The sequence below is a fragment of the Parambassis ranga genome, chromosome 20 (genome assembly GCF_900634625.1).
Source record: "Parambassis ranga chromosome 20, fParRan2.1, whole genome shotgun sequence".
Lineage (NCBI taxonomy): Eukaryota > Metazoa > Chordata > Actinopteri > Ambassidae > Parambassis > Parambassis ranga.
Genome location: NC_041040.1, coordinates 4715456 through 4730750, shown reverse-complemented (window position 1 = coordinate 4730750; position 15295 = coordinate 4715456). Strand labels below are relative to the sequence as shown.

Genomic DNA, 15295 nt, shown 5'->3' with positions numbered 1-15295 from the left:
GGTCGTATTTTACTGTCTAAAGCTGAAGGTCTCTGAAGACTCATGAATCCTTGTCCTCCAAGCTTCACACCCCCAGAAGTTATAAGGTGATCCGCTCCATTAACTTTAATCTCATCCTGAAAAATAAAACACTACATTCACAGATCACAAGTAGTAAAAGAGAGAACAGAGGGTTAAAAGCTTCAGACTTCAAATCCACTGTTGCTGCTTCCAGGGTCAGATGGTTAAAGAATGTTTATCTATATGGTGCCATATTCCTCACAGGTTCTTGTAAAGGTCGGCGTTATAAAGGCTCAGGTTTGTGGTCTGTCATTCATCCATGTGTAAGTGCCACTGTGCTGATTAAGGGCAGTGAGAGGTCAGCTGGTCCATGGCCTTATTTGCACCATAGATGGCGCCATTCTTCCACCTACATCTGTGACGCCCCTCACTTAGACTTCCTGTACAGACAGACTGGAGGCAGAGCCTGTGTTCTGTCAGGTCTGGTGCAGATCACTGAGACTCTCCTGGTCTAGTCGATCACCTTAAATCTGCTTCATTTAGCTCTGCATGAATAAGTCTGACATGTTTATTAATAACAGGCTGAACATCACTCAGCTGTTACTTCAGGCTGCTGGAAACACTCCAAATATCAGAGGGAACATGCTGTGGAGCCTGGTTCAGGACTCCTGTCTCCTCCTATCTGTGTTCTGATGGGCACCCCGGCATTCAGTGCAGTACAGTCCACTGCAGAACAGATGGAGGGTTCCCATTTCTGCTTAGGGGCGACTTTGAAGAGACAAAGAGCCCTGAAATGATCAGAATTCCACAGCCAGGCACTGAAGTTTGGGAAACTGCTCTTTACCCATAATTCCTCCCCTCATAATTCTGTGTTGTGGAACATGGAAGGATGTCATCCATTTTATGGACTCTTTGTTCAAATAAAAGAGGCTCACAGACTTCAGAATCCAAGACTGAAAGACAGGAGGTCTGATCCAGATCAAGATCAAGGCCTGGACTCACACAGGAGGCCTGAACTGCCACTTACTGACACACACAGCAGAACACGATCAATCACCACCTGCTGTCCACACTCACTGAACGGTGATGCTGATCATATTTTCAATATCAATAATTCAAAGAAACAGACGAAGTTTAAACTCACCGAGCGTCACTGCTGCTCAAAATGGAGACTGAACACAAACACTTTCACTTTCACTGCCCCTCCCTCTGCAGGTGCAGAAAACAGGTGAGTTAATGTGTGTCTGACATGAGGCCAGGTGCATTATGGGAGATGTAGTCTGGCTTTGCTAACAGTGACAGAGTCCTTCACTGTGTGTTATCTGTTAACCTGACCCAGCAGCTGGTCTGACACACAGAGCCATGTGTTCTGAACAGTGCTGGAAGAAGTACTGGAGCTGGGTGCTTTAGTCAAAGTACAATGACCCAGTAAAATACATACTTAAGTACAAGTGCTACATCAGCAACCCTACTTCAGTAAAAGTAGTAAGCACTTACTTTTAAATGTACTTAAAGTATTCAAAGTAAAAGTACTCACACAGGGAGTTGTCTCTCAGCATCTAGGTGGAGCCGTGTTGATAAAGAATGCAGCGAGAGCTCCTGTTAATACTTTTGTATATATAACTGATTTTCATTGCAAAGGACATGAACCAAAGTGATCAAAACTACAGTGAATGAAATTCAGGAAGCTCTTGAAGGGTTTTATAAAACTCTACACTCTGAAGGCCCTGGTAGGAGCATGAGTCACACGGATCATTTCCTGAACTCTCTAAATCAGATCTGGGCAAAGTACGGCCCGCAGGCCACATCCGGCCCGCTTGCGTCTTCAATGCGGCCCGCGGACCGTGCGCACAATAGTCCTCGTCTCTTCCACGCTGCTGTACTGCTTCATCCCATCTACTCTCTGGAGATTAGAAGGAATTAGTTTGAACTCTAATGGTTTTCTTCATGTGTTTCAACATACAACCAGCAACACTCAGAGTGGACCTGGACACACACACAGAGGACAGAGGAGTGAGCAGTAAACACACAGACCAGTTTACATCATCAACTCCCTCCGCCACACATTGATTCTGTGTTTTTTTTTTCCGCCAATGCGATTTTATAATATCTATCTTTCCATTCATTCAACTCCGCGCAACTCTCTCTCTCCATCCCGTCCGCGTTCACACACACGTACACACATAAGCGCACACGCATGCGCGAGAGCAGCTGATCCGCCCGCTCCTCCTTTCAACGCACCATGACTGTTGAAGGAACCCGGACCGGCGGATATGTTCACAGAGAAGATGATGGAACATCGCACCCTGACTCAGCACAGACAGAGCTGGTAACGCAGCAAACATTAGGAGATTTGAGGTGAAACACGGTTACTGTTGAGATAAACTACGTCATATGCCCATAGTCACATGAATAATAACACCAAAAGCTGTTTTATTAATCAGTTAGTTGCCTTGTTGTAACTTTAGTAGTTCCATATATCTGATTATAGTATTTATGCTGTTAATGTATTTATGTGGTTATATCACATTATTTATTTGAACCTTTATTTTACCAGAAAATGTCATTTTACAGAACAAGAACAGGCTGACACATGAGGTCAGTGTTGAGTTCATATAGTGAAATAAAAACCTCCAGCTTCAGATGTTTGTGTAATCCATTCCTTAGATTAGAACTAAACTAGGCTCAAATTAAAGTAAGAACTTTAATTTCAATTCGGTGAGTCATCCAGGAAACATGAGAAAGGACAGGTCTGTCTGAGCAAACTCATTCTACTGGCCTGTAATGTATGGAGCTGAGATGGGGGAAGGTCCTGCAGGGTTCAGGTAAGCATGTATTTATTCATCTCATCACTCAGAACTAACTGAGGGAATTAAGATTTAACTAACAACTAGAAATTCTTGTAGCTTTAAAACTGTCACAGATAAGCATGCAGGTGCATATTTAACCTTTATAAACCCCAATGACCAACTCTCCGACCGATGTGACACCGAGATGCCAGCACACATTGGTCTGTGTGAAACACTGCTTACAGTGATGAAAATGTAACAAGAGCAGATTCATAAAGGTAGACACTGTGCCAGTGATCTCCAACTCAATTCATGCTATTATTTATGAAACAAATGTGGCCCTTTGCTTCTCTAATGGAAGTCTATGTGGCCCTCCGAAAAAATAACTGCCCACCCCTGGTATAACATGTTGCAGAATTAAAAACATTCCTGGTGTAGATACAGTTACTTCAACATGTCCTAATGTTTTCTACAGTCACTCTTACATTAAAACCTCCTGATCACACTCATGCATTTTACAAAGAGGTGCAGCAACATTTCATACATGTTACATTTAAATGTACAGACATTTGCTGATGTTACAGATCATTGAACTCTTACAACAGATCTAACAGTTTGTCCTGTTCAAGTCATTGTGTCGATGAGCTGAAGGATGGAGGCTTTAGGCTGCTTCTGGATCCAGCTGATCTGTGCCAGCCTTCTTGTAGGAGCCTTCTTCATGCCTTCACTGCCACTCAAAATGGTTGAGAAATGTTCAAAATGAAATATCGCATCAAATCGATTCCATCGATCCATCTTCCAACCGCTGATCCGGGGCCGGGTCAGGGGGGCAGCGGTCTAAGCAGGGACACCCAGACTTCCCCCTCACCGGCGTTCCCAGGCCAGCGGAGCGACAATCTCCATCAAATTCGTGAAGTCAAATTCGTTGTGTGAAATTCAAATTTGTCAAAGTTGAAAATTCTTTCAAATTGGTCAGGTGCACAGTCACTGGGCTAATGACACGTTGGGCAGAGTAACAGACATGTGGCCGACACGGCAGCCCTGTAAAAAGCAGCACAATGAAAACGGTCTTACCTTCTGTAGACTTCCCTAGGAGGAACACATGAAAACCAGCACTGAAAGCTGTGTGTGGCAATGGATGGGTTAATGTGGATGTGTGTGCAAAAAAGGGGGGGGGGTCTTGTGGAGCTATCAATGACAACCAGTTTGGACCTAAAAGATCTTAAAGACCTTTTGCAGATTGAAATGAACATTTCTTTGCGCAAGACTAAAACCCTACCATAACGGGAGAGGGTGAGGAAGAGAGAGGACAGAGCGAGTGGCACACGGGCCAAAGAGCACAGATAAGACAAGGTACTTACAGTTTGAAGACGAACGCACACCTACACTGAACCTATTCCACGCAACCGCTGGTGACCACGCTGGACTTGATGAAGGCAGGGCTCCTCTTCACAGAAATGAACTTTAACTTGGTCGACGTAAAGGATTAACTATTTAATATTTAAACTACTACCAACCTAACTGAAACATTAATGGACACATCATGGATGACTTCATCCACATCTTAAAACATCAACACTGTAAATTAGAGAGAGTCAGAGGAAAGTTGTTGGAAATGAAAGGTTTGTCTCAGCGGCCAGGAAAAACCCAAGAGTCAAATAGAAAACATTACCATCTTACCGTTTGTTGATGTGTTTGCTTGTAGATCAGACTAAAAAAACAACATAAAAACAAGCTTTAATACCTACACCTATTAAACACTCATCAACCAGATGATTAAATGAACCTTCAACCTTTCAATGCAGAGCAATACTTAACGTGTGTGAAAGGCCATTATAAGGTCAAGAACATTTCATATATGACTTGTTGGATTTAGATCAACCTTTTTAAAACTAAGCAAATCTCCTAAATATTAATCACATCATTGGAGTGGTTCATAAAATGTTCTTTCTTCTAACCAGAGCAGCTGCAGGAGTCTCATCTGACATTAGCATTAAGCTAACCTGCTGCTAAAGGGGGCTGTTTCATAAACACATGTTAGTCTCTGTAACATAATCCCAAGTCTGACTTGTCTCAGAATTATAACTTATGACCTAATTCAACCTGTTATGAAAATAAAATACATATTTCTGAGGCTTTCCTCCTAACATCCTCCATCAGCAGTAATCCATGAACAGAAACATTGATTAGCATTAGCTGCTAACAAAGGTTGCATTTAGGGCTTCACTGACCGTTATGTGAGAGCCTCTGCTTCCCTCTGGAGTTTGGACCGACTCATCCTGCCGGGTCCAAACGTCCCACACACACCGTGGAGCTCCGGCGTCTCATCGCCCCCCCTCACCTGTGGTGGAGAGAAAAGCCTGTTAAGATGTGAAGCTGGTGGAAACCAAAGCTTCTTCCTGCTAGTTCAACATACGTCAGTGCTTCTTACTTTGTGCAGCAGAGACGCTGCCAGCTCCACTTTGGAAAGACACCAACGTGACAACTGTCGCACAACTGAAGCTCCGGCACCAACAGAGCACAGCTCCTGTGAAAGAGCAGCACAGTTTAACTCCACAACATTCAAAGCTTTGTACATTTTAGATCCTCAATCATTAGTGACACGATGGATAATGCATGAGGAGAACCAAGCAGTGAAGCTCCCTTTAAAACACCTTCAAAGTCAGAACATGACCATGTCAGAGACTTCTATAGGAAAACACACACAGTGCTTTGAAGGAGCCAGTTTGGTCCAATATGAACCCATCAGTGGTTTTACATCATCACAATAAAGGTTTCACAAATAAAAAAACTGTTGTGCATTTGTTTACCCCTGCAGCACAATCCATGATTGGACCTGGTCTAGATGAGGGAGTGCATCAACAGGACATGACGCCAAATAAGAATATAGTATTATAAATATGTATGTATTATATATAACCACAAAACTTCATTAACCACAGTGTAGATGCTCAGCTGTTTTAATGCTCAATCTAATTTAATTAAAAGAATTTACATTATAACAGTACAAGAGTCAGAAACATGGCACCATGTGGCACACTAGCCTAACAAGCTAACACACCTGACAACAATTAAGCAATTCCGACTAGCATTAGCTGCTAACGTAGCTCGCAATCAAAGTATTAACTGACCTGAGAGAGCTTCTCTTTAAAGTTTGGACCGGGTCATGAGGCTCACAGAAACCTCAGCTGGTTAATTTATGTTAGCTTTAAGTTTAAAAACTTAATTAACACAACGTTATGGTACAAACGTCAGAACCAGGCCACCATGCACAGCACTGGTTCAAACTGGCCTAACAAGCTAACACACCTGACCACAATTAAGCAGCGGCGATTAGCGTTAGCGGCTAACGTAGCTCGCAATCAAGCCATCACTGACCTTAAAGCAGAGTTTCAGCTTCTGTTTGGAGTTTGGACCGAATCATTCCCTGAGTCCAAACGTCCCACGAACCCTGTGGAGCTCCCGCGGTTCATGTCCCCACCTGTCTGCACGGACTGAAGGCCGCAGCTCCTGTGAGGGAGGTGGAGCAGCGGATGCTAATGACTAATTAGCATCAGAGCGGCACAGACGCGGCGACGTGATGACGTCATCCAATCAATACGCACAACTTCCGGGACTTAAAAGACAACGGAGATCAAATAAATAATAAAAAGATTCATAAATCATTGGTTATTGATCCACGATCAGGTGAAACGGGAAGAGAACAAATAAAGAAACATTTCACTGATATTACTGCTGTTGTTATTTTACTACATTAAATATGATCAAAGAATGTGTTCATGTGTGTTTTAACCGGTTTTTCCTTTTCGTTGCTTCATTCAGAACAAACCCTTGAACACTGCTGCACTGACTGTTTATACACTTCTTGTTTTGAGGTGTTCTAAGTTCATGTTTCACCTTTTTGGTTCTCTCTGCATTTTGTAACAGGCTGAATACATTTAGAGCATGGATTAACTAAAATAGCAAACATATAATATTAGATAAACGCTGGTTTAAAAGTAACATAAATATGATGTTTGTATATAAACACATGATCAGGTCAGACTGATGTAGCAGCAGCGCCCCCTGCTGTTGGAATAAAAAGCTTCATTCAGGGCTTTGCATGTTCTCCGACCAGCTTTATTGCTGCTAGTGTCCCCAAAAAGGAGGAGCAGCCTCCACCCTGGTCCCACACCGCGCCTGGTTTGTTCCTGAGCAGGTCCTCAGCCTCCTCAGGCTCTGCACCTGGTAGAGCGCCTTCAGCTGGATGTCACTCAGACTGGTTCCGGCCTGCAGGGAAGAAAACTCAAACAAAACAACACCGCTCAACTTTTCCACCACATAAATAGAGTAAACTGACAGAGGAAGAACGGCAGCCTGGTCTGAGGGGATGGATCTCAGTAAGAGAGAAGGGATCAGGGTTTTTGTTCATCATCCTCAAAGAGTTAAACTCACTCACCTGCTGTCTGTGTAGAAGTATGAGAGATAATTTACTGTTTCTCTCCCCCTTCTTCTCCTTCATCCCTCCTTCACTCCTCTTCCTCCTTGCTCCACACACAGTGCTGACTCAGCAGTGTGATGTCCTCTCTGTCACAGTGATGGTGGCAGATGAAGTGATGAAGAGTAAAAAGCTGAAGAATACATTGCTTCAAAGATACTGTGTTTGTTTCTAGCAGAGGATGGTTCCGATCCATCGACCTCTGGGTTATGGGCCCAGCAGGCTCTGCTGAGAAACACCCCAGATGGGACTTGAACCCACAATCCCTGGCTTAGGAGGCCAACACTGGGGCTGGACATGGACATGAGGGTGTTAATGCTGAGTCCTTGTGCAGCTTCAGACAGTGTGTCTCAGTAAGTATCACTCACACCATCCAACAAGTTCTCATACTTTTGGGGTGAGGGGGGTTGAGGTTTGGTCCAGACAGTCCCACTGATCTGACCTACAGCTGCACCGTCACCACACGCAGGAACAGCAGCAGAGCTCTGATTAAATCTGGTCTGTTAGAGACAACTGTTAGAAACTCAGTCTGGACAGACATTATTAACCCTTTAACCTCTGTGTGTTTCTGTGTTTCAGCCTCCATCAGTGGTTCAGACTCTGAAACAACAATCAGCTGCTCTGCTTCAGACATTTCTCTGTACGACCTCATCTGGAGATTCAACCACAGTCAGACCATCCTGACCAAGACCAGGACTGAGACCAAGCACACGGTCTCAGAGGAGTGGAGGCAGCATGTGAAGAGTGTGTCAGAGTCAGGCAGCCTCACCCTGCAGCACTTATCCTCCAATCAGGAGGGACTATACACCTGTGAGCTCACTGATGAAGAGGAGACCATCACCACAAACACCTTTGTGAGGACAGAGAGGAATACAGGTAGAACAAATGACATGACATCAAATGCACCATGAGGCGTTCAGGGACACACTAACAGACTGACTGGGGTTATTATGGTTGCAGCCATCTGTGTTTCAGCGGTCATCTGCCTGGTGTTGAGATGGAGGCTCAAAAAGGAAACAGCTGTTTTCAACAGATATTTGTTCCACACACAGAACTGCAGGTCATGACGTCACATGACTTCCTGTCCACAGAGCGTCCGGCTGTGACTGTTATTAAATGCAGGTGTGTCAGTTTGTGATGTGAGTCTTCAGACTCTGCAGCTCCATCAGCTGGTTGCTCCTGCTCCACCTTGATGCTCCACTCTGATTCAATCAGGAGGAGTTTCTGGAACAAAGTTCTTTTTTCATGTTTCCCTGTTCAGTTTAAAAGGCGTCCAGCAGTGGGCGCTGTTCCTCAGTCTACAAAGGCACAGCAGACCGTGGACACGCTGCAGAGTTGGTGAGATAGGACTGCTCTGTCTCTCTGTGTCCTCTCAGTTTGGTTTGGACACTCACACAGGAAGGTTGTCTGCCCCCTGCTGGTCAGAGCCTGCAGTGCTGACCTTCACATGAACTGTTGCAGAAGCATGAACAGGACGACGTGATGTCAGAGGAAGTAAAACAACTCTCAGCTCTGCAGCGCCGCCCTGTGGAACCTGTGTGCTGTGATTTTTTTCCAGGTTTTATTCATTGACAGTAAAAACTATGGACAGAGCTTCCGTGACGTCACCCGTTTGTCTCTGAAGAGCCGTTTTGAGGCTCGTGGGAGGTTCCGAGACATGATGACCGCCGCCATGTTGGCAGCGTCACGTCCGCCAAAACTCCAAATATGGACAAAGAGGGGGAGCACGAGCGGGGTTTAGGGGGGCGGGCGATTGTGGAAGCAGGAAACAGCGTCTTCTGTCATTGACCTGCTGCTGTTGTCATTGTTCAGTTTTACTGCTGCTCTCTTTATGTCTTGCTGTAATTACTGTACATTGTGTAATTGTGATATTCTCTCCACAGCTCTGTGATCTTATGACCAAAATTTATATATTGTCAATAAACAGAGCTTTACCGTCCTTGAACAGGTCTTACATATGATTGGTGTTCAGACTGAAGTAGAGCAGGTGTCTGGTGATGTGAGGTAGCTGAATATCTGCAGGGAGCAGACTGCTCTGTAAACACCAGAGGAAATGCACTGAAGACTCATAATAAAGATTCAGTGCTAACTGGCTGTGCTAATGCTAACTGGCTGTGTAGCATCACTGCCCTTGTTGGTTTTAGCAAATCTAACCTGCAGTAATTGCCATGTTTGATGATGTTATGTATTTATTCTCGCTGTAACTCAGCACTGACGCTTATTACTTCTCTGGTGCACAGAACAGGAAGAGAGGGACAGCCAGCCGATCCTTACAGGGTCCACCAGGAGGCCTGCATGATGTGTTTAGCGTCTCATCGCTTCCACAAATTATTAATATTCTCCCTTTTGATGCGACACTGTCTACAACTTTGCCTGGTGTCAGTGTTTTGCAGCCGGTCACGTCAATACGATAGATAGCGGGTGTTGAGTTTAACTGACCACACGTCCGATGTTCCCTGAAGGCACCATGGCCGAGCTAAGGCCTCAGCATCATTGTCATGCTGTCACTCAGCAGTCCACACCCATGTCCCAAAACCTCAAAGGTGAAAAAAGGAGAGGCGAAAGTGAAAAAAAGATTTGAACCCGAAGAAACAAGATGTGAAACTGTAAAAAATTAAGATCTGAATATATATACCCACAAAGACAAAGCATGAAGACGTGTGTCTGTCCAACAAGCCTTCATGTGACTTTACACACTTAGACTGGAGGCTCACTGCTACACAACACAAACAACCAGCCCACAACAACAACAACACAACAGAGGAGGTGTGGAAGGAGCATCCAGCTGGAAGAGGAGGACAGCCTGGAGACAGTTTGTCCACATTCAGACCATGATGGGAGCAGCTGATGTGAGTCTCTGCTCCGTCTGCAGCCCCACAGTCAGAGCACAACAGTGGACACAAAAAGACACACAACAACACAAACATGCTGCAGCGCTGCAACGTGTGTGGACGTGAACACAGCTGATGATTCTACAGTTCAGACTCTGTCAGTGTTTCTGCAGCATCCGGTCCAAAGACGTCAGCCAGAACTGATGGTTTACAGACTTTTAATGATTCCTCACAGGACATGAACCAAAGTCAGAGCTGAGCACAAAGTCAACAACTAAACCATGTGTCACATTAAACATCAGCCACATTCATCAACACCAAGGAAGGATAACCTGTGAGGACTGAAACACTGCAAACGGATCCCTGTGAGGGTCTGAGCAGAACCAGCTGACCTGAGTTCTATGACCTGAGTCATACTGAACTGAGACATTTGACAGACCAAAGTGGAAGGGGATCCACCAACTGAAATGATTACTGAGTTATTGAGGTGTGAATAGGTAAATGTATGTGACAGGGTTAATGTATTATTGTTAAATGTTAAAGGGTACCTACATGCAGTGAGGTCGATAAGTTCTCCTACTTAGAAATCATGGAGGAGTCTAGAACTTTCAGCACAGGTGCATTTCCACTGTGAGAGACAGAAAAATAAAAACCGGAAATCACTTCGTATGATTTTTTAACAATTTATTTGTAAATTACTGTGTCTAATAAGTCTTTGATCACTTGCTGATCAGCCAGATTTCTGACCCTCAAAGACCTGTTATTGTGTCTTTAAATAGTCCAGCTACACTCTGCTCATCATTCTAAATCAGTAGCACCTGTTTGAGCTCGTTAGCCGTCATAAAGACACCTGTGCCCCCCACAATCCGCCAAAGTCGTAGCAACATGGGCAAAACCAAAGAGCCAAAGAGAGAGAGATACTCTGAGACGTCATGGTTGAAATCATGCATCACTGAAGGTTCCCCTGCTTAAACCAGCACATGTCCAGGCCCATCTGTTCCCTCAGTCAGAGCATTGAGGGTGGGTCGAGGCTGGGCCTTCCAACATGACAATGACCCAAAGCACACAGCCAGGACAACCAAGGAGAGGCTCTGTAAGAAGCATATCGAGGTTCTGGAGAGGCCTAGCCAGTCTCCAGACCTAAACCCAACAGAAAATCTTTGGAGGGAGCTCACACTCTGTGCTGCTCAGCGACAGCCCAGAAACCTGACGGATCTATTGAAGATCTGTGTGGAGGAGTGGACCAGAATCCCTCCTGTGTGCAAACCTGGTGAAGAACTACAGGAACCGCTGGACCTCTGTAACTGTTAACAAAGGCTTCTGTACCAAATATTCAAAGGTTTTGACCTTAAGTGATCAAATTATATTGACCTCACTGTACTTACCTTGCTGCCTAAGTAAGAGTTAAAGGTGAAAAGATCCCACAGAACTAACCTGAACACTTAACTCTTTTCTTTAGGGAGCAGGTAACTCCAAGAAAAACGGAACAAACAGAGATAACTAGCTGAGAATTAAAGTAACTGTTTCTACCATTAGCTCTACAGAATATTAAAGACCGGTCTGTGATAAACAGACAAAACCAGAACAAACCAGCATTTAAATAAGAAGGACCAAACCAACAGGACATTTGATACTGTTTGTTTATTTTACACTGTAATACTGTACTGTAGATATTCATTGATATTTATTGATACATTTATTGATTTTTTTTATTACTCTATTAACCTGCTTAACCCTTGTGCAACTTTCGCAAACACTACCCTTTTGTGTTGTTCGGGAAAAAAACGTCCCCTAACTTTAACGGTTTTAAAATATATCAGATAAATATTTTTTTGAAATTTTGTTGCATAGACCTTTTAATTAACTTCAGTTCTGATCAACAGTAGTGAAAAAATCATTTTCCCCCAGGATTTTAACCCTTTAATCACCAATTTTATAAGGGGTGGTAAAATTTGTGATTTTACCTCCTACCAACAGGGTAAACCACCAACAACCAAGAATGCATGATTATGTAGTGCCATGGCTGTGCAGTCAAAGAATGTGGTTATAATGGAAGTCTATGGGACAAACGAACACATTAGGGAGAAAAAAAGAAAATCCAGTGCTGTGCAAAATCTAATAATGCAATAAAGTCAATGTTGTTACTGATGTTTGACATGACCAAGACTGTAATAAAGGTTAAAAAAATCCAGTCCACATTCACCTTTTCTATTAAAAATGAGCCATTTTGTGTGTTTTTTTTCCAATTTTCAGCACCACCCCTTATGAAATTAGTGATTAAATGGTTAAAATCCTGGGGGAAAATGATTCTTTTCACTACTTTTGATCAGAACTGAAGTTAATTAAAAGGTTATGCAAAAAAATTTCAAAATCTTTTTTATCTGATATATTTTTAAAACCGTTAAAGGACATTTTTGTCCCGACATGAAAGGGGGTAAAATTTGCCCACAGTGTACTGTTGACCTATGAAAAATGTTAAAATCATATTAACAAAATTTATGTAAAATTAAGCTTGTTGAGCAAAAATGATTCAATTTGCTGACATATTGACAAAGTTATGGCCAAAATAAACAGAAAAATGACTCTCAGAGGACAAAAATGTCCTGAACAGTGCAGGGTTAAGGGTTAAATCTTTATGTCTCTGTTATATTGATAATATTGATTACACCACTCCGCGAACCTAGAACTGGTCCAGCAGCTAACAAGTGTTACATGAGCACAAAGTCAACAACTAAATCATGTGTCACATTAAACATCAGCCACATTCATCAACACCTTACTCAGAGTGCAGCTCAACACAACACATCCTCTACACTGTGACACACAACACACCTTGATGGCCCCTTGGACTGAGGCTTTACTCCTGGTCTGGTTCTTTTTAACCCTTTATGCCATCAGTTCTATCAAAATAAAAGTCTGGCTCAACAGGAAATATCAAAATAAAAGCTTAAAATGCCTGTAATCATGTACATATTACTTTGGGGTCATTTACAGTTTCTGTCAGAAATGTTGATAAATTGTTCATTTTCAGGATTTTTTGAACTGATCACAGATGTTAGCTTCATGATCAATCAATAGATAGATAGAACCAGCAGCTGATCAAATGAGTCCAAACCCAAAGAGACCCTGAGAGAACCACCATGACAGACTGACAGAGTTCAAGATGGAAGCAGGATCAGAGCAGAAGACACCTGAAGACCTCCTTCAAGTTCTGAACGTCTCTTCAACGTGGACGGACTCTGCAGCTTTTCTTCAGGGAGGATGGTGATGATGATGATGATGATCTCCCTGTGTGGATCCTCAGGACACACTCCGTCCTCTTCATTCCCTCCACCTGCAGAGAGAATGAGTGTGGAGGTGAGTGAGTGTGGACAAAGACTCCCTCCATCAGCAGCATCATCCAGTATAAAGAGCAGCAGGACTTCAGTCCTGTTCAGAGCAGCAGGACTTCAGTCCTGTTCAGAGCAGCAGGACCTCAGTCCTGTTCAGAGCAGCAGTGCAGCAGCTGCTTCCTTCCAGCTCTCATGTTAACGTGTTGGAGTGAACACACTGAGCTCCGAGCTCACAGAGCTGCAGACTTTTAGCATCAAGTCTGTGTCCTCTGCAGGTTTCACTCACAAAGGAGACAGACTGCTGAGTCATCAACACAGACTTTACTGAGGACGTCCTGCTGTCCCATTTAAAGACAGAGTCTCTGTGTGCTGATGTACGTCTCATCTGTCTCTGACAGAGAGACATGGAGGTCACCATTCTCACAGCATCACTGAGGAAAGCAGCCAATCAGAAGGCAGCAGCTTCACAGGAAACACTGGATCTGTGATACTGACTGTGTTTAGTACAAAACAGCTGAAAGCAGCACAGACTGACTCCACCCCTCTACTCACCACACAGTCTGCAGGCTGCAGTCTGGACTCTGCTCAAGATCCAGCAGCTGCTTCACTCCTGAATCCTGCAGCTTGTTTCCACTCAGGTTCAGATGTGTCAGATGGGAGGGGTTGGACTTCAGAGCTGAGGCCAGAGGAGCATAGCTGATCTCTGACAGACCGCAGTCCCTCAATCTGAATAAAGAATAACAGATGAAATGATTGATAATCAATCAGATGAGTTTCAATGATCAGATGAACATTATTGTGTCCAAACAGCCTTTAAGGTTAACTGACTTTAACAGCTATCAGAGGACATTTTTTACAGTTTCTGTAACAAACAGACTGAATTTAGGAATTTAGGATGATTCTATTTATACGTCCACACAAACCCCTGTTGAACTACAAGTCGAACCGAGACAAACTTAAAATTGGATGAGGGACATAAAATGGTGATTAATGCAGGGAAAAGTAAATGTATGGTGTTGGGATCCAGGTCTCTGGTAAAGATCCACCTGTGTTGGGTCTGACTGGGGGGTGCTGTAATAGAACAGGTCACTGAGGTAAAGCTACTCGGTGTGACTGGTGACAGTTTGTTGAATTGGAATAGTCATATAAATCAAACATTATTGAGTCTGGAGGTGTCAAGCACTGTAGAAAATGTATTCCAAATCCAGTGATGAAAACACCAGTAGAATCATTAGTTTGATCACATTTAGATTATTGTTCAATCATTTGGTCAAGTACAACTGAAATGAACTGAAGCAAAGTGCAAGTTGCTCAAATAAAGCAGCTGGTGTAGTTTTAAGCTGCCCTTTCAGGACTAGTGTTAGAGAACTGAATACCAGCTAGTTTGGCTAAGTGGAAACGGTAGGATTCATTATTCTGTTATTAACTTTATTAGAAACACTGTTATTACAAAAATGCCAAAAATACTTTACAGCAGACTGTTATTGTTCAGTGCTGAGCATCAATATTCCACTGGTCAGTCAGAGAGTCGCTCTTTGTCACCTCCGTGTGGAACTACCCTCATGCAAAGGACAGTGCAGTACAGAGCAATGGTGGCTGGAATTCTCTGTTCACAGCTTTTGGTTTTTGGAATGAATGCACTGACTTTATGTATTGACACTAGAATAACTGTTATTATTTATATTTGCTGCTTCTTTGTCAAGAATGGTTGAAGGGGAAAAACTATGGAACTTATGAACCCTATAGTAGCATCTCTCTCTCTCTCCTTCACCCTCTCTGTCCTGTCTCCCTCTTCTTCTCCTCTCTCTCTCTCCATCCTCTCTGTTCTTCTTCTTCTTCTTCTTCGTGTGGGAGGAGTGTGAGTGG

At 43.5% G+C, this 15295-nt stretch overlaps 1 protein-coding gene and 1 long non-coding RNA gene across 34 annotated transcripts in view; both read right to left on the bottom strand.

Moving 5' to 3' along the window:
• Window positions 1-15295, bottom strand: part of LOC114453318 (NLR family CARD domain-containing protein 3-like) — a 444189-nt gene that overhangs the window by 112033 nt on the left and 316861 nt on the right. For 3 of the 33 annotated variants that reach the window (XM_028433166.1, XM_028433172.1, XM_028433176.1), the window contains exon 1: window positions 1145-1197. The exons of the other annotated variants lie outside the window; for them this stretch is intronic. The gene's annotated coding sequence lies outside the window, so the exon portion shown is untranslated. Of the gene's footprint in view, window positions 1-1144; window positions 1198-15295 lie in introns of those variants that run through there. 33 annotated transcript variants of the gene reach the window in all.
• Window positions 10299-14039, bottom strand: LOC114453332 (uncharacterized). The gene is made up of 3 exons (XR_003672437.1): window positions 13982-14039; window positions 12810-13431; window positions 10299-10352 (listed from the first exon to the last, which is right to left on the bottom strand). It is a non-coding gene; the product is annotated as an uncharacterized LOC114453332 (long non-coding RNA).